Raw genomic sequence first — 10,551 nt, forward strand, 5'->3', positions numbered from 1 at the left:
TGCCTAATAGAGTTATTAAAAGGAAATTGGTTCAGAAACTATGAAGTGATTATAAATGTTATCTGTGTTGCTTATTCACTTGACATTTCTCCTCCTTGTGATGGCAAGTAAGCCCTAGCCAGAAATCTGATCTGGCTTCTTGACTATGCTTTGGCAAGGCAAGTTATCCTTGAATTAAACATGGCGTGCTGGGCCCATGGTTGAGGTGCTCTAAGGACTAGGGGTAGTGAAGGACAATTTGCTTGATGCACTGGGATATTATGCCTCTATGGTCTATGTCTGTGTGGATAGGTATGGTTTTTTGGAGCCTACCCATTCAGGTTTGTGTCCAGGGACGAGTGACATATTTATGAGTTCTTAAGAACATAGGAACTCCTTGGAAGGGAACCCATTATTCTATATCAATATGAGAGAAGAAGGAGGGACTAGGGAGCTAGTTTGGGTCAGTCATATAATAAAAGAATTGACAACTGCTGAATCCTGCCTTTAAATCCTCTAAACACTAGGACCTATCCATGTAACCCGAAGAATCCCTTCACCCTTTCCATCTGTTCTACAACTATACTCTTAGGACTCTCAGACCTTTCTATTAGCACTAAAGCTGAATTTTCTCTTCATGGCAAATAAATATTTATATAGCACCTAATATGTACAAGGCACTGTGCTAAGTGCTTCATATATATATATGTATACATGCACAGAGATACACACATATATGTATATATATATATAAAGCTAAGTGCATATATATTTATATATTTTTATAGCACTTAGCACAGTGCCTGACACATAATGCATATATGTGTATGTGTATAATATTATATATAAATAATACATAACACTTATTTATTTAAACAGTATTTTCTTTTCAATTTTGAGTTCTAGATTTTCTTCCCCCCTCTCTCACTCCTTCCACATCTACTGATAAGGCAAACAATATGCTATCACTTATATCTGAGAAATCATGCAAAACATTTTTCTTATGACAACAAATATAGGAAAAAATAGAAAGTGGCAAAATTATACTTTGATATGCTCTCAGAGTTTTTATTATGAATCATTTAAAATTGTTTGGGATCATTATATTGATCAGAGAAACCAAATCCTTCACAGTTGATCATTATTTCAATATTTCCATTACTGTGCACAATGACTTTCCTATTCTTCTTACTTAATTTTGCATCAGTCCGTGTAAGTTTTATCTTGTTTTCCTGAAACCTCCCTCCTCCTCATTTCCCAGAGTACAGCAATACCCATCATAATTACGTGCCACACAAAGAATTGGAAACTGAGTATTGTCCATCACTAGGGGAATGGATGAACAAGTTATGGTATATGGTTGTAATGGAATATTTTTGTGCACTAAGAAATGATAAACAGGATGAATTCAGGAAAACCTGGAAAGACTTGAATGAATGAATGAATGAATGAATGAATTAATTCAAAGAACAGGATGAACAATGTATAAAAGTTACAAAATATATCATATGATGATCAACTGTGGACTAAATTATCATCAGCAAAATAAGTTCCCAAGATATTCAAAAGGGATCTATGATAAAAAATGATATCCATACCCAAAGAAAGAATTGTTGGAGTTTGATTGCCTATGATAGTATGCTCTATTATGCTTTTTTCCCCCATAAATTTTTTATTGGATGCATGATATGTGTCTTCTGTCACAGCCTAAGCAATATGGAAATATGTATTGCATGAAAACATTGGTATAATCTACATCAAATCACTTACTGTCACAAGGAGATAGTAGAAGGAAAGAGGGAGAAAAATCTTGAGTCCTAAAATACAAAAAAAAATTTATAAAAATGGTTTCAACATGTAACTGAAAAAAAATGCCACAACCTGTTCAGTTATTCTCCATTTCATGAGCATCCCCTCAATTTCTAGTTCTTTGGCACTACAAAAAGTGCTGCTGTAAATATTTTTGTACTTATAGGTCCTTTTCCTTTTAAAAAATATTTTTGGGATACAGAACTAGCAGTAGTATTGCTAGATCAAAGGATATGCACAGTGTTATAGCCCTTTGGGCAAAGTTCCAGATTTTTTTCCAGAATGGTTGTACTAGTTCACCCCCACCAATAGTTTATTAATATTTTCCCTTATCTACTCTAGAATTTGTCTCTTCTGATAGGTTTTTGGTAGTACTTCAAAATTGTCTCACTTCTCCTTTCTCTAATCAATAGTGATTTAGAGCATTTTTTCAAATGATAATCCATACTTTTGATTTCTTCTTCTGAAAACTTCTTGCTAATATCCTTTGATCACTTGTCAACTGGGGAATGACTCTTATTTTTATAAATTTGACTCCATTCCCTATATAACTGAGAAGTGAAGCATTTATCAAAGATACTTGCTATACAATATTTTTATATTACTTCATTGTCTATTATTTATAATACAGCTTCCTTGATTATCTTTTTAAATTAGGCATATTTTTGCTTTTGCTTTGTTGGAGATCCTAATTAACAGATCCCCTGACATTTTTATTTCAACTGAAGCATATTAGATTCTGCATCAGTATACTATTTTAAATTAGTATGTGTCTTTCTTTTTCAAGTTTATCTCTTGTATAAAACATATTGTTGGATTCTGGTTTCTGACCTATCCTGTTATCTTCTTTTGTTTTACAGATGAACTAATGCCATTCACATTCACAGTTATGACTACTAACATATTTCTCTCCATCCTGTTTTCTTCTATTTATCCTTCTCTCTTTTTTTTATCTTGCCTCTCCTCAAAAGTCTATTTTGCTTATAACCACTGCTTTCTTAAGTTGCCTTCCCTTTTATTTCCCCACTCCTGACCTCCCATCTTTTTCTTTCCTAGTTCCCTACTAGGTAAGTTAGATTTCTATACCCAATTGAGTATTCATCTATTCTCTTCCTTCTTTGAACCAATTCTGATGAGAATAAGGTTAAAATACTGCCCATGTCCCTTTTCCCCTTCACTATGAAAGTTCTTCCTTGAATTCTGCTTTTTAATGTGAAAAAAAGTCTTCCCTTCTACCTCTTTCTTCCCCTTCTCCCAATACATTCCTTTTTCTCACCCCTATGTTTTCTTTCAGAGATCATTCCAACATGATCAATTCACATCTATGCCATCTAGTTATAAAGACTCTTCCTAATACAGTTCTTAGGAGTTATGTATGTCATTTTCCCATGTAGGAATGTAAATAGTTTAACTTTATTAAGTACCTTATGATTATTCTTTCATGTCTACATTTTTTGTTTCTCATTGGCTTTGTACTCAGTTTTTCTGGGTATGTGATTCTTGATTATAACCCCTAGCTTCTTTGCCTTCCAGAATATCATATTTTAAACTGTCTACTCCTTTAATGTAGAAGTTACTGAATCTTGTGTGATTCTGAGAATAGCTACAAAATAATTGGATTATTTCTTCCTGGCTTCTTGTAGTACTTTCTCCTTGATCTTGGAGTTCTCTAATTTGCCTATACTGTTCCTGGTAGTTTTCATTTGGTTTCTTTTTCATGAGATGATAGGTGGATTCTTTCCATTTCTTTTTTACTTTCTAGTAAGGTATTAGGACAATTTGCCTTGATAATTTCTTAAAATATGATATCTAGGCTATTTTTTATCATGGCTTTCACATCGTCTGATAGTTTTCTCTCTCTTCAATATATTTTTAGGTGAGATATTTCACATTTTTTTCCATTTTTTTTCATTCTTTTGATTCTGTTTTGTTGTTTCTGGAAGTTTCATGGAATCATTAGCTTCTAGTTGCCCAATTCTAATTTTTAAAAATTTATTTTTTCCATGAATTTTTGTGCATCTTTTTCCTTTTGGCAATTTCTTGTTTTTAAGAAATTCTTTTCTTCATTGAATTTTTGTAACTCCTTTGGCCTATTCTTTTTAAAATAATTCTTTACTGACTTTTATCATTAGACCAATTCTATTTTATAAAGTGTTTATTCTTTTCAGTATTTTTTGTTCCTCTGTAATCAACATGTTAATTTTCTTTTCATAATTTTCTTGCATCACTCTTATTTTATCCCAAATTTTCTTCTACCACTCTTCTCTTTTTTTTGACTCTTCCAAAAATTCTTACTGGCCTTGGGACCAATTAACATTTTTCTTGAGGTTTTTGCTGCTTTCACATTTTTGTCTTCTTCTGAGTTATGTCTCAGTCTGTCTTGCCACTGTAGAAGATTTTTACAGTCAAGTTTTTTTTGTTGTTGTTATTTGCTCATTTTCCCAGTCTATTTCTCAATTTTGAATTTTATGTTAGAGTTTGATCTGCTCAACTGGAAGTAACACAGGCTTTTCCATGCTTCTTCTTTCAAAACTCATTCTAGGGACCTGCAAGTTTTCACTGCTTCCAAGGTGGTGTTCTTCTGGGATATTTGTGGTCTTGGTCTGTCCTGTAGTCTTTACCCAGAAAGGGTCCCTGGAACCTTGCAGCTACAAGTGCTAATGCCCCTCTTGGACCTGGAATTCTCCTACTCCCTTCCTCCCCATCCTAGAACTCTGACCCAGCACTCCATTTATGTCACTCAGCATCAACTGCTCCTAGCTAACAAAGGGTCTTTATGCTGTCATTATTTTCTGACCATTTCCCCCTTTCCATCTCTGGCTGGAGAGTTTGCGAAGCTGCTGCTGCTGCTGTCATGGCCACCTCCAAAGCCTAATGCTGGGTTCCCACCATCTTTGGACCTTTTAAATCCCAGCATTACAGAGCTTTCCTATGGACCTGCCAAGTTGTTTTCAGAATGGAAAATATCTCTCGATGACCTTTTGTTGGCTCTATCACTCCAAAATTGCATTTGAAATGTTATTTTAAAGTTGTTTACAGGGGAATATTGGGAGAGTTCAGCTGGACCCCAGTTTGTATTCTGCCAATTTGGCTCTACCCATGTGCTAAATGCTCTTAGAAAACATCATCTCTTTTAGGTCTCATAGTCTCTGGAGGGAGGCACATTTTTTTAGCCTTTATCTTCTATCTCAGAATCAATACTGAATATCAGTTCCAAGCCAGAAGAGCTAGGTAACTAGGATTAAGTGACTCGTTCAGGGTCACATAGATAGGAAGTATCTGAAACCATATTTGAACCCAAAGCCTCCAATATGACCTGGTTCTCTATCCGCTAAGCCACCTAGCTTCTCCAGGAGATACCATTATTATCTCCATTTTAAGGATGAAGAAACTGAAGCAAATGACTTGTCCAGGATGACAACGTGACTGAGTGATGATTTGAACTTAGGTCTTCCTGACTACGGGCCAAATATTCTATTTATGACAGTCTCTTATATTTTTTCTCCCCCAATTAAAGTATATACTTCTTGAGAAAACAGAATATCTTGATTATTTTATTTCTATCTCCAACACTTAGACACAGTTCCTTATACCAAAACATACAGTAAGTACCTAATCAATACTTTTGGGAATGTCAAGAAATTAAAATTACTTAAAAAGAACAAAAGGAATAACTAGCTGGCACAGTGAATAGAATGGTGGGTCTGGAGTCAAGAAGACTTAAGTTAAAATCTGACCTTACATTCTTATTGGTTGGGTAAGCCTGGGCAAGTCACTTCACCCTGTTTGCCTCAGTTTCCTCATCTGTAAAATGAACTGGAGAAGGGAATGGCAAACTACTTCAATATCTTTACCAAGAAAATCTCAATTGGGGTCATGCAGAGTCAGATATGACTGAACAACAAAAAGTGATTCATTTTTTTTCTTATAGGCCAACAACATTGGATATAGCATTGGGCTTGGAATCTGGAAGATCTGAGTTCATATCCAGCTTGAAACACTTACTAACTGGAAGCTCCTTGTAAAAATTAAAATTAATCTCAACAATAAAATATTATTTAAGAGGTTTATTAAAGATAATTAGAAATAAAGGAATAAAAAGTTAACAAAATAAAAACCATGTACCCATGGCTAATCAGCCAGTTCAAACCCTCACTTACCACTACCATGCTCACTGTCATCAAGCCAAAGAGAGGCTGGGACCCTTCATGTCCCTGCCTAATATTCTCTTTCTACAGGAAGTACATAATGACAGGAAGTCAGTAGGCTCCTGGGAAATGTAGTTCTTTTTTTAGTGTATCAAATTTTCAATTATATACCCTAGACAAATCACTTAAACCCTATTTGCCTCAAATGTAAGACAGAAACATACTAAAGAAGGAAATTTCAAACCAATCCAGTCTCTTTGCCAAGAAAACCTCATAGACAAGTCCAGTGGATCATAAAGAATCTGACACAATCAAATGACTGAACTATGAAATTAAAATGATCAATTTTACTTCTAATAATCCCTTCTATTTCTTGATTAGATATAAATTCCCCCCTTATCTAGAGACCTATAGGGACATTTTTTATTCTCTCTTAATTTGCTTATGATTTCACCTTTTATGTCTGTCATGTAATCATTTTGACCTTATCTTGGTATATGATGTAAGAATTGGAAATAATATTTCTACCCACATATATATTTTATAAAGTTTATTAGGGAGGGTAGACAATCATTCCTAAATAACCTGACCACGTGGTGCCTAGCCTACCAGTCTCTTTCCTCTTTTCTCCCCTCACCTGCCTGCTCTGTTCTCTTCTCTGTTTTCCCCCCCATTCTCTCTTGATTCTCCCCCTCGGAAGCCCCAAACCTTGACCTTTGTTGAAGCACAGTACATAGAGGGATGCAAAACTAGCACAACTGTGTTATCTCAGGAATGTTTGATAGACAGGTAAAGCTCCTGAGGAGGGGGAGGGGATAATCTTCCTTGATACAATGTGAAATGTTGTTCTATACCTGTTTTAAACAATACTGCTTTCCAGTTTTCCCAGAAATTTTTGTCAAGGGCTGAGTTCTTAGCTCCAAAACTTGGATATTTGGGTTTACCAAATCCTATATTAGTGTGGTCATTACCTGCTCTGCATTGTATACCTAATCTATTCCACTTGTCCACCACTCCATTTCTTAGCCAGAAACAGATAGTGTTGATTACTAAGTTGTAATACAGTCTGAGATCTGGTATGAGTTTCTGGTGTTTTTAATAGGAATAGAAATGAATGTTTTATTTTGTCAAAAGATTTTTCTGCATCTGTTGATAGAAATGATTTTTATTGTTAATATTGATATGGTCAATTATACCAATTGTTTTCCTACTATTAAAAACTGATGCTATCTCCTTGCTAACATATATGTATATATATATATATATTTAATTTGCATCAATATTCATAAAAGAGATTGGTCTATAAAAATAATAAAGTACTTTTAGGGGCTAATTCATTGAAGAGAAGAATTATAGCAAAGCTTTCAATGAATGTTATCTCCCTGCTGAGGGGATTGGGCACATCTTCCACAAAAATATCTCACCCATCAACTAATCAAGGACCTTACAAATTCACTCAACTAGTGGGTTTGGGAACTAGTCTTACCTTCAGTCATCTGCCTTTAATTGACATGTCCTCCTTTGCCCTGGGATCACTAGTCACACAAAGGGGAAAGGTGAATAGCAGGGTTCCAGCATTCTTCTCCAAACCTCTCTTCTTTCTTTCCTGCCTGGCAGCAACTCTTTCCAAATCCCTGAGTGGAAGAAGGCTGTCATTGAGGTACCTCATTGTTAGGGCTAGCCTAGAGGTGCACTGTGGGAAAGGAGAATTTTGAGATACTGCCTCTTTCCATATTCTGGTAGATGATCTCATTGCATCCCTTCAACTTGTCTATATACCTGCCCAGCCCTCAGGATATCATTTTCTGCATTCTTTACTATTTCTTGAGGATGAAATTGAGCCTAAACAATGAAAATTTTAGTAATTCCAATTGCATTAAAACAAACTTGTATTTTCAAAATAAATGTTAGAACAGAACTAACTCTGTATTTACATATGTCCTTGTCTCCATCTATAAAATGCAAACTTCTTGCAAGTAAATATTGTTCCCATCTCGATTCATGTAACCCTAGCACCTAGCACAGAGACTGGAACACAGTTAGTGCTCAATTTATGCCTAGATTCATCATCTGTGAAATGGGGGTCACAATACACTGCTTGCCTTACGAGGTTGTTGTGAGATAAATGCTTTATAAACTTTAAAGTGCTAATAAGTTATTATTATTACTCCTTCCTTGTCCCCTCTACTTCTTCTTCTTTTCTCTCTTCAGTACTATTGGTTTAACCCAAGGCTCCCTTCATTCTCTTCTGGCAATCTCATCTATTCCTATAACTTCACCACCATCTTTACATAGATGACTCCCAGCTTAATATTTCCAGCCATGACCTGAGCTCCATTCTTCATTTCCAATAGTCTGCTGGGCATCTTCAGCTGAATGTCTCACCAGCACTTCATTCTTAACAAACCCAAAATAGCTTCTTCCTTCCAAAATCTCCTTTTTTTTCTTTTATTCTTTCCTTTGATACAATGATCAAAAACTCCCTTTCCTTTATCTTCCACATCTAATCCATTGTCAAGTCTTATTCATTCTACTTTCTCAATGTTTCTCATCTCCACTTACACTGTTATAACCTTTGTTCACCTCTTTATTCCTTCTCAACTCATTTTTAGTAACAGAATCCTATTATGTCTCTGTTTGGATCTTCCCTCTTCTCCAATTTATTCTTCACAAGACCACCACAATAATCTTCTTAATGCAAAGATTTAATCTTGCCATTCTTTCCCCTTAACAAAAAAACCTGCTCCCTCATTACCTACAAAATAAAATACAACTTCCTAACTTAGCATTCTAGGCCCTCCACAGAGTAAGTCCAATTTACCTTTCTAGTATTAATTCACAGTTTACTCTCCCACACCAAACTAGATAAATTATCTGTTTGCCAATTTTGCCTTGTCGACTCCTGCCTACCTATAGATATACTCATTTTGTATCAAGAATTATCTCTTCCTGCTATGGGAATAGAAACTCAGAAGAAAAAAAAATTGCTTGATCACATGGGTCAATGGGGATATAATTGGGGATGTAGACTCTAGAACACTCTAATATAAATATTAATAATATGGAAATAGGTCTTGATCAATGACACATATAAAACCAGTGGAATTGCATATCAGCTCTGAGAGGAGTTTTGGGGGAGGGGAGGGAAAGAACTTAAATCTTGTAAGCCTGGAAGAATATTTTTTTTTAGTTTTTTTTTTTAATTTTAAACATTATTTTATTTGGTCATTTCCATACATTATTCACTGGAAACAAAGATCATTTTCTTTTCCTCCCCTCCCCCCTTCCCACCACCTTTCCCTCTCCCATAGCCGACCCACGATTCCACTGGTTATCACATGTGTTCTTGACTCAAACCCATTTCCCTGTTGTTGGAATTTGCATTATAGTGTTCATTTAGAGTCTCTCCTCAGTCATATCCCCTCCACCCCTGTAGTCAGGCAGTTGCTTTTCATCGGTGTTTTTACTCCCACAGTTTATCCTCTGCTTGTGGATAGTATTTTTTAGATCCCTGCAGATTGTTCAGGGACATTGCATTGACACTAATGGAGAAGTCCATCACCTTCGATTATACCACAATGTATCAGTCTCTGTGTACAATGATTTTTTGGTTCTGCTCCTTTCTCTCTGAATCACTTCCTGGAGGTTGTTCCAGTCTCCATGGAATTCCTCTACTTTATTATTTCTTTTAGCACAATAGTATTCCATCACCAACATATACCACAATTTGTTCAGCCATTCCCCGATTGACGGGCATCCCCTCGTTTTCCAATTTTTGGCCACCAAAAAGAGCGCAGCTATGAATATTCTTGTACAAGTCTTTTTCCTTATTATCTCTTTGGGGTACAAACCCAGCAGTGCTATGGCTGGATCAAAGGGCAGACAGTCTTTTATCACCCTTTGCGCATAGTTCCAAATTGCCCTCCAGAATGGTTGGATCAGTTCACAACTCCACCAGCAATGAATTAGTGTCCCCACATTGCCACATCCCCTCCAGCATTCATTACTTTCCATAGCTGTCATGTTAGCCAATCTGCTAGGTGTGAGGTGATACCTCAGAGTTGTTTTGATTTGCATCTCTCTGATTATAAGAGATGTAGAGCACTTTTTCATGTGCTTATTAATAGTTTTGATTTCTTTGGCTGAGAACTGCCTGTTCATGTCCCTTGCCCATTTATCAATTGGAGAATGGCTTGATTTTTTGTACAATTGATTTAGTTCTTTGTAAATTTGAGTAATTAAACCTTTGTCAAAGGTTTTTATGAAGATTGTTTCCCAATTTGTTGCTACCCTTCTGATTTTGGTTACATTGGTTTTGTTTGTACAAAAACTTTTTAATTTGATGCAATCCAGATTATTTATTTTGCATTTTGTAACTCGAATTCTTGCTTGGTTTTGAAGTCTTTCCCTTCCCATAAGGTCTGACGTGTATACTATTCTGTGTTCGCCTAATTTTCTTATAGTTTCCTTCTTTATGGTCAAGTCATTCACCCATTTTGAATTTATCTTGGTGTAGGGTGTGAGGTGTTGATCTAAACCTAATCTTTCCCACACTGTCCTCCAATTTTCCCAGCAGATTTTATGAAATAGTGGATTTTTGTCCCAAAAGCTGGCA

At 35.6% G+C, this 10,551-nt stretch overlaps 1 long non-coding RNA gene across 2 annotated transcripts in view; it reads right to left on the bottom strand.

Annotated features, from left to right (window-relative positions):
• The window catches only part of LOC103097866 (uncharacterized), a 35,258-nt gene extending 30,605 nt beyond the window's left edge, over nucleotides 1-4,653 (bottom strand). For both annotated transcript variants that reach the window (XR_471732.3, XR_471731.2), the window contains exons 1-2: nucleotides 3,213-4,653; nucleotides 1,750-1,796 (exon numbers count right to left, since the gene is read on the bottom strand). This is a non-coding gene — a long non-coding RNA (uncharacterized LOC103097866). The remainder of the gene's footprint in view (nucleotides 1-1,749; nucleotides 1,797-3,212) is intronic.
• Nucleotides 4,654-10,551: the final 5,898 nt, after the last annotated feature.

This window comes from Monodelphis domestica, chromosome 8 (assembly GCF_027887165.1).
Source record: "Monodelphis domestica isolate mMonDom1 chromosome 8, mMonDom1.pri, whole genome shotgun sequence".
Taxonomy (NCBI): Eukaryota; Metazoa; Chordata; class Mammalia; order Didelphimorphia; family Didelphidae; genus Monodelphis; species Monodelphis domestica.